This window comes from Hesperophylax consimilis, chromosome 9 (assembly GCF_061612785.1).
Source record: "Hesperophylax consimilis isolate HC1 chromosome 9, BYU_Hcon_1.0, whole genome shotgun sequence".
Taxonomy (NCBI): domain Eukaryota; kingdom Metazoa; phylum Arthropoda; class Insecta; order Trichoptera; family Limnephilidae; genus Hesperophylax; species Hesperophylax consimilis.
The window spans coordinates 22,754,355-22,773,569 of NC_142844.1; the positions used below are offsets into that span (position 1 = coordinate 22,754,355).

At 32.8% G+C, this 19,215-nt stretch overlaps 1 protein-coding gene across 1 annotated transcript in view; it reads right to left on the minus strand.

Annotated features, from left to right (window-relative positions):
- Window positions 1–2,025, minus strand: part of Eaat2 (Excitatory amino acid transporter 2) — a 40,811-nt gene extending 38,786 nt beyond the window's left edge. The window contains exon 1 of the mRNA XM_089635365.1: window positions 1,935–2,025. The gene's annotated coding sequence lies outside the window, so the exon portion shown is untranslated. The remainder of the gene's footprint in view (window positions 1–1,934) is intronic.
- Between the last annotated feature and the right edge of the window lie 17,190 nt (window positions 2,026–19,215).

A 19,215-nucleotide genomic window follows, 5' to 3' on the forward strand; every position in this document is an offset into this window, starting at 1 on the left:
AAACTGTTTTTATAAACCCAATAACAATATTATTGAATACTTAAAAAACAAAAATAAAAAAATACATTTTTTTTTTTTTACTTGTGATTTCTTCCTCAATTCAAACGCGCTTACAACTGAACCAAATCCCAATTAAGTAGGACAGACATTTCTTCTGTAATGTCATCCAATATCAGCAAATAGCGTATATTTCCGCGTGTGTATGAGTGATTATAGCCAAAAGAGATAGAATGCATTGTCATCGACAACGAGTTTACCTGTCGGGTTTAAGTTTGATTAGATGTCGGAAAGTGGGTTAATTTACACTTAATTAATTCATACTTTTAAGAAAACAAAAGTGATATTCAAATCGGGGAAATAAAAAAATAAAAGCAGGCAATAATCATAATTAGGATCTGTTATGAATAATCTTGCTTTTCGCACGACAGGCGTTCCGGGGTTACAAATCATTATAAAATTATCACTATGCAACGTATAGAGAAGCTACCCAAGCTAGTAGAACTAAATTAATGAATAAAAATAGTATAAATAATATTTGCAATAATATAACGTTAAAATCTTTCGATATATTATTATATTTAACTGCGTGTATTACAGATTTAGTAATCATATTACAATACCCAATATGTATGTGTATGTAAAAAATTGAACAACTTAAAAATAAATATACGAAATAATAATTTATTCAAAGTTCTCGTGTAGCATGAGTCTTAATACTTTCAACGCCCATGTTGAAAATATCAAGAGATCTAGATGTATCATTTAGTAACTCCATACCGATTGTCATTTTATGCTGAGCTATTATGAGGCCATAGTAAAAAACTCAAAAAATAAACATTTAAAGTTAATATTATTTACAATTTTTTTGCCATTATTAAGTTATTTTCTTCTAGTTTGACAAAATTCTACTATTTGTAATGGTTGTCCAACTACACTCGATCAAACATAACAATATAAGTATAATAATGCGCTATGCCCACTCAACAGTGGTTGAGTGGGCATAGCGCTTGGGTCTCACCCGAGCGTCGCGTGTTCGATTCCTCGGCTGGCTAAGTCCTCCATCACAACACAAGCAACATTTTCGGCTTTCTGTGGTGGTAGTAGGAGATTTTCAAACATTGTTGGGTTATTCGTAACCCGGGAATGTTTGTCTTTCTTTAAAAAAAAAAAAAATAACTCAATTGTAAAAAAGGTTGTTTTTTTGTTCTTCTGTAAAGTTGTCTAATTTGAAATAACGCTCTTTGCCTCCTAGACATTCAGATCGAGAATTTTAATTTCTATCTGATAAATAAAAAGTTTCCAGTTTGTTTACAGAGAATCCAGAATCGCTTCATTTATTAACAATCAATTCTCACTTAACGTGCTTCCTTTGACGTGTACGTGAAATGAAATTTTTCAATAAAGACCAAAAAAAGTATATATTATAAAAGAGGAGCAAAATCAAATTTGTGCTATTTTATAACCTACTCATAAACATTATTTAGTTTAAAAAATGAATATTTTTTTATACATGGAGAAAAACGAGTATAGCTGATTTATTGAAATCCTATTAAAAACGTGATTGCCATCCATTTCTTAATAAAATATTAATCTATTCAGAGTAAATCGGAACACGTGTTTATGTAGGTGTCCTTTTTCTGATAAATATAATAACGAAATTTTACAATATAAGACTTTTTATGAACACGTGTTCGACATCTTATATTCATTTTTGTGTTACCGTCAGTTTGTTAGGAAACCCGTAAATTACCCTGCAGTTTAACTAATTTATGTTAGTTAATTAACAATAATTTATGTTGGTAAGTTTTCTCCTAGGATATATATGCGACGTTAAAAATATCTCTCAAGATTTTTTTTTTAAATGGCTTATGTCTAATTTGATACCAAGCTCTAGAAATGTATAATATGTAGGTTTAAAAAAATCTGTATAGTACCTTTTTGAAATAATTGCACACGTTGCCATTAGATTACATAGTCAGGAATGTGCACTAGGAGTTGATACTCATTGTCACTGTTTATCAGATGGCTCGACTGAGATAACTAGAGACAAATCTTAAGTAGGTACCAGTTCTTACTAGTAGGTCATTGGGATCTTTTAAATGTTTACAGGGTGATCGAAAAGAACCATACAGCAAGTGGTATAATACTCAGTAATTAAAGTTATTTAGTAGGCCACTTGCATGCTTTTTATAATGACTTGGAAAAAATCGTGTGGATAGCAGTTTCCACCGAAATTACGTAAATTTTAATGAAAAATTCATAATTTTTTAACAATAAAATCAATAAATCTATTTTTTTAGCTCGTGACGTCAATGTCCGGTCTCCGATTTTCTTAAATCAATAATTAATTAACTTTTATAAAATTCTAGGTTCATTATTTTGTTTAATATAGCAACACTAATTCCTTCCGTCAACATTTTTAAGTGTTTATTCATGTTTGAACTTGTGTTTGCATCCTGCAAACGAAGTTTAACGAAATTTGTTAAGTAATATTTTATTTACTATACAATATCTATAATTATTTTTACGATCTCGGATTCTTCGGTATTATATGAATACATTTAAAACAATAAAACAAAAAAACAGCGCTCCCCGCAATTTGAATTTTGACCGATGTTATGAAGTGAAGTTCGTTCAAATTCGCTCGGCTTCCAAAACGACTAAGGGAGAGTAATGGTTCTATTATAATTATTATAATTCAAATCTGAAAATTTGGATAGTATCAAACATCAAACAGGGGGTGTAAAATTAAGGTATGTTTAACAACAATGACGTTCGGCTGTTTCAAAATTCAAAATAAACCGTTCAATACAAAGTCATCGCAAAACCCTGCTTGGTTTTATTTTATTTTATGTGAACCATCTTACTTGTTTATATATTTTATGTGAACCATCTTACTTGTTAATATTTTTTTTAACGTTTATTAAAAAAATAATGTTACATAATTTACATAAAATAAATCAACTAATTTTGTATACAAGATTTACCACTATAATAAAGCTAGACTTGTGTTTATGGGGGATGTATAATTTTTTTCTTTATTTTTTATTTATATGTCAAAGTATTTAGTTAATATTTTCAGTTATATGTTTTTTAACGTGATGTTTATCAACAGTATGTTTCATATTGTTGTAAAACCTTCCTTTATATTTATTTTAATATTAATTAATAAGCCGATCAATAAGATGCATGAAGGAAACATTTAATTCGCAATTTTTGGTATGCCTCGTTATTACCCTCTAAATTCTTCGTTTAAAAAAAGATTCTTGCTATTTAATTAACCGTTTACGCCTCCATAAATTATGTCCGGTCTTTCCGGTTTATAAAAAAGGATCTGATGAGGAATTAAATAAAAAAACCTTCATGGTTTTAAATACGATAAAAAACACACAAAGTTCTAGAATTTTTGTGTAACCGGAAAAAATACAATGCAAGTGGGCAATGAAAACATTACATACATTTGTTATATGTGACTAACAGGGAAGATGTCCAGTTGGAAAGCTGAGACTAAGCTGGGGAAATCTGATGCAGAGGCTGTGCGGGGAAAAACATGCACAACGCGCTTAGGATTCTGAAGTAGCGCAGGGTGAGGAGGCATCTTTTCGAAGGAATGGGACTAGGAAAAGGGAAAGAAAACAAAAAAAATATTTATAAGTCTTCAATTTACTAAAGGTACACGAAGAAAACTTGCTTATTTAAAATATCGCTAATTTATTAAGAATCCATAGTCAAATTATTCGTAATCCGGTTAAAAACGGGATATTGAAACGGGAATTGATATATTTCATTATAAATTGATTTTCTAGACGAAGAATTAGTAACTTTCCAAAGGATTCCTCAAGAAACATCTGAGATTTTAGTAATACATTCATCAGAAATAATTCAAATAAACCCCGCAGAAAGATCAATTTTCTAGGCTTGCCAGGGCAAATTCTTCGTGGATGCCTTCTACATCGTTAAGATTCCGAATTTATTTTAGGGTATGGTCTCGTCTCAATAAGATATGCTCCCCGATTTTGTAATGTAATGTTAGTATATATTATTTTGCCCTGAGAAAGGAACAGTTGTTCCGAAAAAAATATGGTGGTTCAAACAAAATAATGTTGATTCATTTATATATAAATATTAAGGTATTACCATGCCAATCTGAGACATCCTATGTGTTATCATTGTCTAACAAATGTAGTCCAGTAATAGATTAATAATACTTACTAAAATAAATAAGATTATACTTTCATGATAACAGAACTCTTCTTGATACGGGCATTTACATTCCGATGCATGGCAGAAAAATGCTTGCTAAAAAAAGAGCTATTCATGTTAAATTATTATTATTTCAATCTTTAAGTAATTAACTTAAACCAACGAGAGTGTTCAAAGTACTTAATTGAAGAATATTAATTATTTTAGTGTTAACTCTTTACTGCCCAATGTAGACGATCAGCTACATATTGTTGAAAAGTGTATAAATTCATTTTAATAAATATTAGTCTCTCGGCGCCCACTGTACCATATCATCTACGTACTAGCCTGTACGATTTAGTTCCATAAACGGCCAACACAGGAAACTTGTCGAACAATAATTGAAATAAAAGTCAGTTGTTACGCAACTTGTCAAAAGTGTGGGTGAGCTGGTATTTGATTAGTGGTTTCGGCAGGTATTTATATAAACATATTAATTAACAATGATTTCGTTCGTGTTTGTATATAATGCCAATGTTGATTTAATGAATGCTTTTTTAAAATAAAACTGTGTGTTGCAAATCATCCACAGTGGGCGTCAGTGATAGTAAATATTCATGGCAAATTGTGAATGTAATGAGAAACAAATATTAAGTTTATAGGTAGATTGGAATGAAAGTGAAGACGAATTCCATAATTCTGATCAATAAGACGACGACTTTACCGAAGATAATACGTTAATGGAGTAAAAATTGATACTTTAACTTACAGTCGATATTTTGGAAAAAAATTCTCATACACCTCAAATCATTGAAGATATGAAAGCATTAATTGAAGTCTTTGGGGATTCCTAACGAGATATGATTGAAGAAGAACAGGAAAAGAGTTTCCAAATAATCTAACAAATCAGTCATGAGGACAGATGCAAATCCTCAATGCAAAGGCATTTTTTAAATATACCATTAGTTTACATATATATATATATATATTAATATATATTTTCGGATTTTTTCCATTTTTTTAACTTTAATAACGATGTAGCATATAATCTACATAACAAAAATGGTAAAAAAGCATTAAAATAATCTTCTGTGTTTTTTTATGGAATTTCTCACAATCCATTCACAAAAATTTATTAAATTTAAGTATTTATTTCATTAAGAAAAGAAAAATCTGACTGTGAAGGGTTATAATATAAAAGCCGACAGCAAACATAAATATACACGTGCAATGTAATCCCTTGAAAAAATGAAAATCTTTTTTACGTACTTTATACTAAGCAATCCATCAATCTGTAGTTGTTACTCATTGAAGCATAAACATAGATTTAGTGTAATAATATAAGTATTAATTAATTAGATTTTTCAATGGTAACTAAGTAACCATCACGCCGTTTTCCGCAGGGATAGGCAGACAGGACAGACCGCCAAACAACTCGATATTAGCACACTGGATATTATACTTGACTCATTCACATTCATACATGCTCTTCTATTATTCTGACTCTTGACATGGCTCGTTTCTAGTATCTGATTCTTTTGATCGTGCCATATCTTCATCGGGCGTCCCCGATTTCTTATATCATTCACATTTGTGTTATATATTCTCCTTACACTCCTTTCTTCGTTCATTTCATCTGTTCGTATAAATAGTCTGTATAAATGAGTGTAATAATATTATATATAGATATTTATATTTACAATATTCATCCTCAAATAAATATCCCCTCTAACATAGAATAAAGAAGAAAAATACAAGTGCCTTCCATACGAAACTAAATGGAAAAACATGTTTTATTTATCCCAATAGTCCAGCAATTCGTCTCAGTTACATTCGCCTGACATGGTAGATCTTCATCCCATTTCAATTTTATAAATTAAGTTTTGTATTGGAAATTTAATGCTCGATTAAACAAATATTTGAATCAAGAAACACGCCCACAAAGCACTTCTTGTGTTACTCTTTATTCAATGCTATTGACAACCTGCTTAATTGCACAATAACAAAAAAAAGTAATTTTGTCTGTCAAAGGGAAAATCATTTTATTCTTAGAATTATGAGCCCCGTTTTTCTAATATCCTCTCATCTAATAGTTCCTGTCAGTTCACCCTGTTCAGCTATTCTCGTTAGTTCCCTCTCGACAAATCAATTCATCAGGGAGCAGTGACGGCTCATGAATTTCGTGGTAAGGACGATTGAAAAATGTTATCATTTAAAATATTATAATAAAAGATATTTTTAAAGAAAAAAACTATTTTTCTCAATTATTTTTATCGAAATTCGACATGTTTGGAATGAAAACCGTCAAAGTATTTTGCATTTAAAAATATTTTAGATTAGGTCATAAAAATAAACTGGGTTAGTCGATATCTCAACATGGTCCGAAAACTCACTATACAGGGTTTTCCAATAAGAGGTGTTATTTTGAATAGCTCACTATTTCGGTAGATGTTACTTTTGAAGCTGTCATTTTTTAACATTTGACAAGTAAAAACTACGCCATTAATAAAAATGGAACGATACACGCTTCAACAACGCATTGAAATTATTAAAATTCACTGGAGTGAATCAAATGCAAATCATCTTGAGTAATGAGGCCCATTTCCACCTCGGTGGCTTCGTCAAAAAGCGAAATTGGGGCTCGGAAAACCCAACAGTTATTGTTGAAAAGCCTCTCTATCCTCAACTGTTTGGTGTGGTTTATGGTCCGGCGGAGTCATTGGAACTTACTTTTTCGAAAATGAGGCTGGAGCAACAGTTACGGTGAATGGATTGCGCTATAGAGAGATGATTAATAATTTTTTATGGCCGAAATTGGATGGTTTTGATTTGGACAATGTTTAATTTCAACAAGACGGCGCTACGTGCCACAAAAGCAACAAAACCATTGATCTTTTTCGATTAAATATCAAAATAACACCTCTTATTGGAAAACCCTTTACTAAAGGGTTTTCGAGGGTAAAAGGTTTTTTTAAAGGGTAAACGAGGAGAGTATGTTTGAAGCTTAATTGCATAGAATCTGATGATCATCGCACATAGAAATACTGATGGAACTAATGGAACATGTTTGATAAATTGGGTGCTGAAAATATGTGAAACCCTATTCATTTATATTTTTGTAGGAATAATATGTAATTTTTTGTTGATTGTGCACTTTATTTTTAATTTGCTGAGTTCGATAGTATATATAACAACCGACACTACAATGAATCTATACTACATACTATATCAGCACAAAGACGATTCATCTACCTAGCTCCTAAAATCTTCAGCCTTGTCCCTGATAACAACCCAACTTCTTACTTTCAATATACAAATTAAGCTATGTATCGTTACATCTGCAATACATTTCAATCATAACACCTATACATTCTACACTCTAACTACCTAATCTCCTTTCATACATCTCTCACATTCCGTATCTAATGTTATTAATTAAAATAAATTATTTAGTTTAACAACAATTATTAGATGCAAATTATGAAAAACATCAATCTGTAAGCTTCACCCGCTATAACACATAGACATTCCTAGCATGGCGGGTGAAATAATACTATCTAAAATCAAATGAACAAACAAAAAAAATATTGTATGCAAATAAAAACATATAACTAGAAGTATGTCCTCGGATACAGCAAACTCAATACTTACTCAATTCTCGTTTTCTATAATAGAGTTCAATTATAATAAAATCACTGTTCGCCACTGCGAGGAAGTGTGGATTACCGGAAGCGCGTCACCATTGTTGCGGCGCGTTCAACTCGGCAGAAATATTCCAGGGATTGCAAACGTTATGCCTGAAGTATACTAGAGTTTGTAAGCATTTCATTAATTTGAAAATTCGCTGTACCAAAATGTGTCACACTACGCTCCTAAATACCAGCCCTGTTTTAAGCTAACATGATTGGAAAAAATGGTTTAAAATCTGTGCTTTGTTGGACCTATTATTATGCCGACCTAAATATCTGTGTTTGCCACGGTCTACCATTACGATCTTGTGAGGTTTCATTGGAGCATTTTGTTTGAGGTTTTACCCTGAAACAGGATTTAATCCATTATGAGTCATTTTAGGCGAGATTCTCTCGGCTTCGATCAAGGAAATCACTTTCTATTTGAAGAATTTATACGGACAAAATGAAACACCTTTTCATTTTGTACAACCTCACACTATTTCATTTTGTCCAACGGTCCAACAATGTTTGTTATTAACAATGAAAACAGAGAAACACTGTAAGAGGAATCAAACTTACGCAACATAACTAGTGAGTATTATTAAATCATTATAATTGCAAATATTATATTGACAACCTTATCTTTAGCCCCTTTCATTCATCTAAGGCATTAGCGTTGTTCAGATTGGCTAATAAAACTCAGCGACGACGTCTCATACGATTGCACAGAAATACCAACAGCTGGATGGAGGCAGCATACCGAAGCTTGCTTAGTTGCGTGTTCTCGTCATGGTCGAGACTGTTTACGTGGGAACTACAAGCCAAACGGTTTCGGAGAATTTAAAAAAAATAATTTTGTCTATACATGACATATTTTCTCTACCTAGATAAATTGAATGATTATGCTAGGCCCTAGGTAATTGCATCATCATTGTTGATTAATGAAGATATGTTATACCTTTCAGGTTGACTCTGCTCTAATACGAGTCAATCACCTGGATGCACCAGTCATGCACCTGGAGCAGCTTTTTTTCTGCCCCTGAAATATACAAAAACCATCTCAGATTACCAGGCACACTCGTACAATAACTGATTCTTGTTTCATTGGTCATATGCGCATTTCATAACGTAGGTATATAATAATATTAACGAAGACTAACTACAGTTTTAACAGTTGCTTCACCTTATTTGTATGTTTTATCCGAAAATTACGCCTCTGTATTGAAAATAAAATGGTTAAAAAAATCTTTCTTTGTCTTCGTAAACATGAGGTTTTGATTTGTTCATTCTTTCCTGGGTAAAGAATAGTGATGAGTTCTTGTTTTATTGCTGACTCGTGTACCTGTCGCTTCAGAATATGAACATTATGATAACTGATGACGATACAGCTTAAAATAGTATCAACACTTCAGCAATGCAGGATACAGTGGTTACTGGATGCTGGTAAATGACAGTGGCGTGCATTTCCCTATGAGAAAAGGCAGGCTATTTGTAGTTTTCATGTTCGGGTATGAATAATTGTAAATTGAATATTTCAAAGTGACCATATAATTATCATCTTTCGCTGAATTGTAGCTAGTAAAAATTGCACGTAAAATTCATTGAAAAAAAACCATTTGGTCAAAAAATTATCGCTATTATATTCATTATCTACTTATGATTCGTTTTCTTAGGGTGAGCATAGTTTTTCAGTCTTTAAGGGCTGGACGCCACTGGTAAATACGTACTTGTATTAGTGGTACTTCTCGTGGAATATCTGTCATGTGCAGAATATTGTGCAGAGAGGGCGGAAATATTATTTGCAGTAGAGCATTAATTACTACTGACAGAGCGCACTCGAAACAGAATGAGGAAAAATATTATTTTCATGAATTATTGCTTATCAGTGACGTACTCGATTTGCAATAATACTAATTAATTTCGGTGCTTATTTAACTTGCAAATTACTACTGGGTACTTTATTTGACCCAACTGAAAAGTGTTCTGCAACGAATATTTTTGGTTAATCCAATCTAAGGTTCGGTTTTCAAACAAAACAATCCTCTCATCGCTTATCTAAAGAGAACGGCCCACTTAAAAAAGCAATGGTTTATGTAATAGCATGCCCGTTGCTTGTAGCTATGTAGGTTTATTGCAGGCTAGTTTGAAGCTCAAACAACCGAACTTAATGTGTCGGTAAAATTCATTATTTTTTAAGATAAATATCAATTCAACTCATATTTCAAAATCATATACTTAATATATTACTGTGTCTTATTTTCTTCTCTTGGAAACACAATATACATATGCATATAGTAATCATTATTATCTCTTTTATCCGTTCATTATAAGACATTTTTGAAAATTAAGAACACATTAAAAATTGGAAAATATTTCGGAATTTGATTGTAAGCCAAGCTTTGTAAAAAAGCGTTAATACTAAAGTATAAAAATACTGAGTTTATAAAAAAACAATCAAGAATTTGATGTTTGCAGAGATGTACCTAGAATCGCGTAAATTTTAAGCAAGACCTTATATTTGTTGAAAGACTTCTAAACACGAAACCTTATAAAAGATTTTCTTAGCATCATATTTCAAAATTCTTTGTAAAATCTTTTCACTCTCGAGACCCTAATTCCCTGAAGGATATTCATCCTAATGTAAAAGCCTAGAACGAACCAAAAAAATCACGAATAAGGCTCGGGTTTAGGTAGCCTTAGCTTAAATTATTTAGTATTTATAACAACTTAAAAAATACTCGCCAATATAAGAACTGGTCAGATATTTACCAAGGCTAGTCTGGGTCTAAGAGTCTTGCATCATTATTCCGCCTCTTGCGGTATTGCTTGAAGAATTCAGACAAGACGTAAAGTGCCTAGCTACCTGTAATGTAATATTTTTAACACAAAATTGTTTTGATTTACAATTTTCAAAATTAGAACTGATTTGTATAGGATTAAGACTATCCCTCATGGGTGTATTATATTTATATGAGACACGAAGCGAAAAAAAATAGTTTTTACCTTCAATTACCTACTCGGACTCCAACGCCAAATGACCGCAAACTACCGAATCCGGTCGCCGCGTACTTCCACTTAGCGAACTAGTTTCAACGATAAATTATCACGTAATAGCGCCTATATGATTATAAGGTGGTTTTTCAATGAGTCTTCGATAGTACACTATATAATTTATTTATTGACGTTACGAGTTTTCTTTTGTATAAACCTACTAATATGAACTAAAATTTACAATCGAACTACAGGAAAAAAAAATAACATTGTAAAATGATACATGAAGTGATTTTTTATGGATTCTTTGCCTATTGGTTGCCTTAGCTGCGTATGTGTGGTATTAAAACGAAAAATGCGTAAAATAATTATTTCCATGATAATGTGACAATCAACACATCATTAAAAAGTGATTAATCATTCAAAACAATGAAAACAACTAATACACAAACCTAACCTACTAGTTTCTGTTTCATCACTTTTCATGGCTTTTTATCACTTTTTAAAGGTATGTTGAATCGTCATTTTGATGAGTTATCCTGTCACCAAAATAATCAGGTCTTTAATCTCTGGTTGACAGAGATCTTGGGTTTGATTCCCGGTTAAGATCATTACTTTTTATTATTATTTTATTTGAGTCTTTTTCTGAATCGCATTTTGTTTAGATTAATTAGGATGAGTTGTTTCACAGAATTCGTCAACTTTTTATCAAATTTCAAACTAATTTTCAAAAGGTCTGTTCGAGCTCTGTTATAATTATAATTATGGGCCAGTTGCATCACAGAACTGAAATAATAACAGAACTTGAATAGTACCTTCACAGACCTTGAAAATCAGCTTTGAAATTTGAAGAATTGTTCAAATTTCAACGTTCATTTTCGGGTTCTGTAAAAGTCCTATTCAAGTTCTGTTATTATATCATTGTAGGCTAATTGCTTGACAAAACTGAAATAAAAACAGAACTTGAAAAAATCTTTCACAGAACTTGAAAATGAACGTTGAAATTTGATGAATTGTTCAAATTCTCCGAAACAACCCGTCATTAGTATTAACTCCTTGTTCGATGATTAAATTTAAACGTTATTTGAAGAACTCTTTTTAGAATATTTGGTCGATTGAATTACTTACTTGTTTTGGAGAACATATTTTTTATTTAACATTTTTTTATTCAATTTTGAATTTTTCGTCAACCAGAAAATAAACGAATGCACGATTACTGCTTAAAAAGAAACTGGATTTTTTTTTCATTCGCACACCGCCCTGGTTGGCTTAAGTTTTGGAAGAAAACTCGCGGGTTCGTGAATATCCACGTTAAATATTCAAAGAATGGGGGAGTTTTTTTCTAGTTTATTCAACGTAATGCTGAAAATCACATGCTCAGCTTTTTTTCATTTTCATAGAGATGAGAACTAAATGTCGGTTTTCAAACTTTTTAAATATTCTACAAATTCATGAAAATAAAATTAAAGTAAACAATGCGGTGTTGACTAAAACAACTAGGTACCTACATAAACTACCTTTCATATTACTTTTATGAACTTCAGAATTGTATTTGACAGCGTATAGTATTCCTGACTACGACCAACATAGATGATGTATTGATGATTCCTGATGATGTATTGATGAACATATTCGTTGGATTATCATTTCTTTTAGAGTACCGCACAAGAGTCCCAACCACTCCCGAACGTCTGAAACCAGTGAGACTATGGCATTCCCATCCCCAATTGGGTTGTGTTATGAGCCTGAGGTGAAGAGGGGAAGGAGGTAGGGGTATGAAGGTGGGAAAGTATCTGAAAATTCAGATCTGGTCACCAAACACGACTAAAGCAATTTCAAGCAACTTTTCAATCTTAAGAATTCGATTAATAAACGTTAGTAAGTTATGGAAAAATGTATCTTTTCCTATGTAGTTATGTTTATTTAACGTTTATGGAATATCACAAAGGAAAATAAATTATTACATACATCGACAATAAATTGCATAGATAAATATATCTATTAATATTACCCACATAATAATTAGTTGGATGGGGCCAGCATATTTCTCCAGCACGTTTCGATACTGGAATCTGGACTTAAGCAGAATTTCTTGGTGGAGACAATACTGACGATTATCCCATCCCTTAGGAACCCTAATTCTTGTACCGGCTACACGCACCCATGTAAACAAGTGAGGAGTTCTGACGTAACTAGGTAACCCAACACAGATAACAAAAACAAGGGAGATGTGCCGTGAATCATTATTAATATGAAACAGCTCGCACAAAAGTGTGGCAAGCGTAGTTTTCCCATACAACTGTAGATCGCATCTAAGTCAGAATCGGTCAAAATCCTTATTTTTGGTTCAAAACAAAAACACTCGAACTTGCACGATTTGCTTGTGATAAAATATTCCATTATTTGAATAGTTTCCAGCTAGTGATTGTGGTTGTGGAAAGGTAGCAACTCCATAAATGAGGAACGAACTAACTGTATTCTCATTTCAAGACCAAAAAAGAGGTGTTGTATTGTACCAATTATAAATTGGCATGCAGAGTACCGCGTCAATAAAGAATCCGTCTCTTTCATCATTATTTCTATTAATTCATCATAATAAATTGATAGAAATATACTAACATAAGTAATAATATGAATATTTAATTTACATTTGCTGGAATGAATGCTGGTGATCTTTATGGGGATTCGTGCAATTTTAGATTTTTTTACTGATTCTAAATATCCGAAATTTAGTCGACGAGAAAAGCTTTTTATTCTTTGGTAATCTGCAATCGTGTCAACGATGTCAAATTACCAAATTTATTCCCTAAGCCCCCCCTGACTTATTTATTTTGCGTCAATTTTACGTCTGGACTACCTGTATTGAAACTTATTCTCAACGTTTGCTTTACGCTCAAAAAGTTTTAAGTGCCTATAATTAATAACTCCAAAGGACGTGCAATGAAATCAGGCTACCAAAAAGGACAAGTCAAATACTCAGAATAGTTTACTATATAAAGGGATGAAATACTATAATGCGCTGCCGGAAAACCTAAAGTCTGCCCCAATTGGAAAGTTTAAGATGTTGTGTAGGAGCCACATCAAGCAAGAAAAAATATAGTATAGTTATATTTAACAAATTAATTAGTAATTTGTAAACTAAAATGTACAAATTACTAAAATAAAATTAATAAATTAATAAATAAAAAATCTTTCCCTTAGTACAAATGATTCAAATAAAAGCGTTTTGAAATTATGGCAATACTTTTAAAAAACATTCACACTGCTTTTAAAAACGTATGATTTGAGCGTAGTTCTGAAGAAAGTAGCAGGTCCACGCCTAACAGAATAACCCTTCAGAGAAGGGGAGCTACAAACACTTTTGTGATGAGGGAGATTATTTGTATCTTTATAACTACCTATGGTGTTTGTATTAATGTGTGTAAGTGATATAGCATGCTTGCGAGATGCTATAAAGGGCAATGCATGCTAGGATAGTCCCTCTTTTGTTACTACAGCTCCCCAATAAATACCAGTACAAGATCACGTATTATTACTGTGTTACTACCTTCACACGTCACAATAAAGGCCCGACTACTCCATACACTACGATAACCATACAAACTGTAGTTTGATATTTATTGTAAATTTATAAGTAAATAAACAAAATATTTATCTTCACCTTGACTTAAAATTTTACAATCCAATTGTTGATTGTGATAACTATTATCCCCTCGATATTTTAACAATGGCTTTCATATTATTGTAAGTAGGTACCTTCAATAAATATATTCAATCTAACTAACAACATCTGATAAACAACTAATCATGTTTGGAAAACGCTTTGTTATCAGGTGTGAATATTTTTAAAAGGGTTTATTAGCAAGGCTGATTACGTATAACAACAGTAAAGCCTCAGCACATTCAGTGTGCATTACAGTGGGCAAATATATAATCAATCAGAAGTCTGGTTATCTTTCTAACCAGACTTATAAATATGGTCTCACGTGTCTATCAGATTTGCCTATCCTGTGTGTTTTAAAATCACTGCTTTTGGGCTTACATATAATAATTATCGCTTATTAACACTGAATTAAATTCGTAAATACCGAGAACTTTAGTATTTGATTAAATTAATAATATTTATGAATGTGTTTGATAAGCTTTATAAATCTGGGTCCCGAATATTATTCCGCCTCGAGTAAAGCGAGATTAGGGAAACTAACATTATCGATTGCCAAAGTTTAGATATATTGGTAATTTATTCATCGAAAAAGGTCAGACTCAGATGAGGATTGAGTTTCTATTAGTTGCATATATATATTCATACAGTAAGCAGCCTTTAAAACCTCTCTAAACCTAACAGCCAATAAAATTATACATTGAAGTATATAATCCAGTGTAAGCAAAAATACTATTTTGGGCTGTCGGTGCGTGAAGCGAAATATTCCTACATGAAGTCATTCACGTTCAATGAACTCAAATTAGCTTTGAAATTTTCAAAATTGCAACTGATTGTGTGAATTTACCTAATAATTTTATATATTTATTTATTGGACAATTTCTATAGCGCCGCTTTTGTGAGATATCACCTCAGGGGCGCTTTACAGTTGATGCAGGTATATATATATTAAGTATATTGAAGTTAAATTAAGTAAAATGAAGTACAGGAACAGGTGACACGAAGATAGAAGATGAAAACTCTGCTGCAAGAATCCTAGGTGGTGAAGAAACTGGACCTACTTATTCAACTACCTATTTTCAGAAAATTATTTTATTTTGTAATTAATAATTCCCCATTTGAAATATGTATTTAGTTTGTTGTGTTTTAGGTTAACCTATTGTGTACGAAAAGTAAATTTCTATTTGTCAACAAAAATATGTAAATACATATACCTATAGATGAAATTATTAAAAAAATAAATATATTTGTTTTCGAAAGGAAGTGATACATAGACTAATATTTTATAAAGAATTTCAGTTTCACAAATCCGGCAATAATAAAATTAACCCGTGATTTTTCACGATAGTAATATTTCTGCCCTAAATCAATATTCGAAGGGATTTAGCGCCAAATTCAGGAATCAATTATTTCGTCCGCCTAGTCTAGCAAATAATCTTCATTTAGTATTCTTACCCGGTGGCGCAGAGGAACATAACTAAGAAGATTGAAAAAACTAAAATTTTGTTTTGGCTGAAAATTATTTATAAAATATATTTTATTCATATTGTTCTAATAATCATGTCGGTATTTTTTAAATATTTTCTGCTACAATATAACAACAAAATAAGATGTTTCAGTATTACCACTCTAGAACACTGAAAGCTCGAGTTCCTACAGAAAGTTTTCTATCGTCAACGTAACCTTGATATTTCATACTGCAGCCCGGAACAACTCAGCAGAACTGCACTCGTACCAGTCACGTAAGTTTCGAAGTCATTAGGTGCAGTAAGTAATGCAATCAAACAAAACTCGTTGAGCAATTATTTACCCTAGGATAGGCTCTTTTGGGAGTTGTTTCCCGGGCGACTGAACACTGAACAGAGGGTCGCTACGCCTCTGCTTTTACCTAATCTGTACACATTATGAAATATTTGCGGATACAGCGATTTGCTTTTTGCCACTTTTGAAATTTTTTTATACATTGCTCTATAATTAGTGTGGTGTAATATAAAAAGTAGCAGGCTGCTCCATGTAAGCCGCCAGTGCAATAATTTCAGTGATGACATAAGCTGCTTTCCTAGGCTGGAAGCCATGGCAACATAATTAGAGATGTAGGATTTGAGTACCAGTTGATCGAAATCACCTCGGACTAGCTCATTCGAAGGTACGATATCGATTATCACTCAACCTCTCGGCTTGAGTGATAGTCGATATTACTTATCATCTTCTGCTACATCATTCAGAGAGAGACAGTGGTTCAGTAATGACAAAGGAGTTAGTTTTCAACGTTATATTATGGCAGGGCTACTTTAAAACATATAAAAAGGAGTTAACACACAGTATACCATCTTATACGAACGGGACACGGTAACATCACAGGTATAAAGTATAATCTTTTCTAATTGTAATATCTCTCTGAATTAAATTGTGAAATTGGCACTGAATTTAATTAGCACATGATTAGGGGTAGAAAGGTCAAACTTACATAGATTTCTTCTATCGGTGATGCAATGTGAGGCCGCTATTTTCCACGTGCCAGGAGCACGATCGAGCATAAATAAGCATGGCTAGTATCGCTGAGAAATCCGGTCAGGGTTTATACAGTATTCACTGTCGAAAGGTAATGATTTTAGAGTGATTCTCCAGATGTTACTCTGAATATTCTTTTGAATTCAGTTTTGACACGGTCTGGAGCAACGTGTTGTTCGCAGAATTAGAAAAAGGCCGACGGCGTGCGCGGTTAGTTCGGAGACTTGCCGCGAAGACGCCGATGGCGTGCATTTAAGCCGGCAAGTACTGATTTTTGGCCGGATCGTAAGCAGTGGCGGCCAGCTAATATGTGCTTCCGAGCGCCGAACAACCAACAAGATTTCCGACATGGCTAATCACAATACGAAACTCGGTTCGTTTATAATATCTCATTCAAAAGGTACCTACTTATTAGGCGCGCTTAACTTGCAGACCGACTTTGACTTGTGCCTATGTTCGTAGCAGTTCGTTTTCGATTGCGATCCAAAATTTAACTGCTTTGTCGCATATTCTGTGGAACAGTCGAAAGCGTGGGTACATACCAGTTCATACTATTCTTTGCAAATAATACCATATCAAGGACGGCGTTCGGGGTTTTACCACCACATCAGAAGGAACGGTTTATTCAGTAGAAAGTTAAACTAAAACGCGTATGTTTTATATTACTGTCGATATCGTGGTTTCAATTTACCATCTGCTATTTTTCAGCGAATGTTCCGCTTCTTCCATACAAGCATACATGATAAAACTTGTCATTAAGAGATGAGTGATGGTCAGATTACTCATTATCAGTTTAGTCAGTACTCGCCGTTGCCGGGTACGGGCATTATCTGTTGAATTTAAAACTTTTCTTACTCTGCGAAAGTTTTGATGTTTAATTGCAGGTTATATCGTTCTTGTATATCAATTATTAATAAGGCATATCAATTGCAGGTTATACTAATTTATGATTATTTTTGTGTTTGTTCAAAGTATAAATTAAGAATGAGTTTGAATGTGGAATACATTAAGAACAATAGGTCGAGTTTTGAAAACAAAGTGATAATAAAAAATGCCGTTCCACCCAAAACCTGAACTGATAATAAAACAAGAGTGAAAATCTGGATTGAAGAAGTTTACTCGATAATTTAACAAAACATTGTATAACAAAGCTTCGTAGCTCTGTGCATGTGATCAATTCAATAGTTTATTTTGTTTTCCGTGTTTAATTTACGATGTTGATTCAGTTTGGACAATCAGCGGTGTTACTGATGTAACTCACCTTTCTGAAAAAATCAAAAAACATAATTCTTGTCATTTACATTTACAAAAAGTTTTGAGCTTAAAGGTTTTAGGAAAAGTTGACATCAGAATGCAATTGGATTCAGGCTACCGTGCCTAAGTTAAACACCATAATGAGCTATTTAATAAAAATCGATACAGGTCAAATTTCCCAGAACATGATTTAAATGTGACGCTTATGACTTATGACTTCCTAAATAAAGATCAGTAAAAGGTAAACTCTGTGCAATTTACGCCCGCGACGATTTTTCAAAAGCTAACGGCGCTTTATCAATTTTACAACTTTTTTATAGTATCTACTTGTTTATTAGAAGACTTTCCCGAGACTGTGAAATTACTAAAACTTTTGTGCACCATTCATGACCTTTGGAATGACCTCAGTTGAAAGCTAAAGATGTTTCTCAAGGTTAAAAAGAATAAAATCTTTTTTAAACACGTTGAGCCAGGACAGACTGAACGCACTATCAGTGTTGCATTGATAGAGGTCTTCGCTAAACAAAAGGAGCAGAGAATAGAACTTCTTTATAAATAGGTATCTATCTACCTTTATTTAATTTATTTTATGACTTAATGTTGTAATCCGGTGAACCCCCACATATTTTGACCACCGGCCGCCACTGATCGTAAGAACAAGCGTGTGGCAGATTTAATTGTTATTTCTTACGATTCAAACGGCTAAATAACGACATAGCTCCACACAGGCGGCCCTGAGGAAAATATTAACCCTTGGGGCATATGTCATCGCATTCCAGGGATGCTGGATGGAGTTTTTTCTTAAAAGGAAGAGAGGAAGGATCCGGAATTCTGGGAAGGAAAAAGATATGAAGGATGGGTAAGAATCTGGGGGTCCATGTGTCCAGGAGAGATGGACGTTTGAATTTATCCCTCCCATTGCGGCGCAAGGCGATGGGTCGAAAG